We start from the raw sequence: 2240 nt of genomic DNA on the forward strand, positions 1-2240 counted from the left end.
AGGACTGTCCAAATCATGGTTTCATCTGCTCAACTACGCTACAGGAATTAACCAGGTATATCCAAGAAATTCACAAGTGTAACTTGAAAACAATATCCCTCTCCATTGTTGTCTGTTACCATTTAGTACAATATTCTGTGGCACAGTTACATGAAGGTTCCTTACAGTTATAGTGGCTCATCACTTTTAATAGGTCGATAAACAAGCTTTTCCATTCAAATCTCCAAAAAGCTTAACAGTCTCTATTCTTCATTCTAGTCAAGTCTTCTGCAATCAAAATGAGTAAGTAAACAACAACAACTAATCCAGCATGACTCCGAAACACTCTACAATTGCAAATGAATAAATTAGCATGCACTACTAACCCATCAAAATGTGCTGCCTCATTTTCCCAACCCATTTATCTAGCACAGATGCCCCTAATGGAGGAATACCAAACCACTTGAGAACTTCAATAATATTGACCGTGAGAGATTTTAACTGGCAGGAGGACAGAGAGACACAAGTGGAGAAGACTGATGAGCTTCAAAAGAGAGGAGAAAACCAAACAGCATCCTATCCAGGATCCTCTCCTAGGAGATATAAATCCAATTAATAATAATAAAAAAATCAATAAGAGCTAAAGAGAGAGCAAAAAGCTTGGAAGAGATACAAGGAAACTGAAGATCTCAACAACATGGCAGAAGCATTTCCATTTTGGGGTACTATACCCTACTTCAGAACAGTAAAGGATAGATTTGGAGAAGGAAAATGAGAATTAGTTGGGATACAGAATTGGAAAACTGAAAAAAGACAGTGTGACCTGCTAGAAAGTGTTTGTGGCCAAAGTTCCTCTCCTCTCCTCCACACAACACTGTAATTGTACATAGTAAAAACAACACTCTATACTGTTTAAAGTGTTTTACACAACAGACATTTATCTGATCGTGAGCATTAAAGCAGGGGAGTTATTATATATCTAACACATACTTTTGTTAATCTTTCTGTCTACTGGTTCTTTGAGCCCTCATCTGGATATCTTTAATTCTGGCACTGTGCCTACCCATCAGAGCATTAGGTACCTGCCAGCACTGTTAGAACAATGAAAATGTAATGAAATAAATGGAAGTGAGATGTGTAAAGGCCAATAAAGCATGTCCCTGGCTCCAGCAAATCAGTCAGTTAATATATCCTGACATTAAAACTATGCAGTTATATAATTAAAAAGATATTAATTATTGCTGTTTAGTTTTACAATTAACCTCCCCTGAATTTCCTTTTATCATGTGAAAAATAAATTTCATTTTAAGACCCTTCAACCTCTGTATGTTTCAGGTTTCAGTAGTGACCAGGAGTGCATTTGCATAGTTAAAACATGTGTGCCAGCTGCTTCCATTCCTTGAGACATCAGATCTGGCTACAGTGACACATGCCTTGATTACATCCCATTTGGACTAGTGCAATGCACTCTATGTGGGGCTGCCTTTGGAAACTATTTGGAAACTTCAGCATGTGCAAAATGCTGTTCCCAGAATGCTGACTGGGGCCAGTTATAGAGACCACATAACTCTCTTGCTGAAACAGCTTCACTGGCTACCGGTTCGTTTTCAGGCACAATTCAAAGTGCTGGTTATGATCTATAAAGCCCTACATGGCTTAGGTCCAGATTATTTGAGAGACCGTACCTCCCCATACAAACTTGCTACAGCCCTAAGACCTTTCAGGGAAGGCTTTCTCTCATTCTCTCCACCATCACAGGTTTGTCTGATGAGGACATGAGAGCCTTCTCGGTAGGTGATCCTGCCCTCTGAAATGGCATTCAATGAGAAACAAGGCTGGACCTCTCCTTGCTTGCCTTCCGTTGACAGGCAAAAATGGCTCTGTTCAGGCAGTCTTTTAATGTGTAGTCATGGGATAGATTTTATATGGGATGAGTATTGTGATTTTATTGTGGTTTTAATGTTTGTAATTTCATATTGTTTTTAGCTGATGTTTTAATTGTTTTATTGCAATGTCTTTTTAGAATTTTTATTTGTGAGCTGCCTTGGGTCCCTTTGGGGAGAAAGGTGGGATATAAGTTAAATAAGTAAAATAAATGAATACATATGTATTTCCCATATAATATAATACAATAAAATATAAATCCACACTGACCCAGATAGACAAGATTGGTAGGTAGGTAAGTCACTGCCTTCTTGCTGAAGCTCTGGACACACATGGGACTGTTATTGATTTAGGACATTTGTAGTTTGCTGCTTAAA

The 2240-nt window shown here is 38.3% G+C and overlaps 1 protein-coding gene across 1 annotated transcript in view; it reads right to left on the reverse strand.

The window, feature by feature from the left end:
• KCNIP1 (potassium voltage-gated channel interacting protein 1) overlaps nucleotides 1-2240 on the reverse strand; it is a 761805-nt gene that overhangs the window by 623136 nt on the left and 136429 nt on the right. The window lies entirely within an intron of this gene.

Source organism: Sceloporus undulatus, chromosome 2 (genome assembly GCF_019175285.1).
Source record: "Sceloporus undulatus isolate JIND9_A2432 ecotype Alabama chromosome 2, SceUnd_v1.1, whole genome shotgun sequence".
In the NCBI taxonomy this organism is placed as follows: Eukaryota; Metazoa; Chordata; class Lepidosauria; order Squamata; family Phrynosomatidae; genus Sceloporus; species Sceloporus undulatus.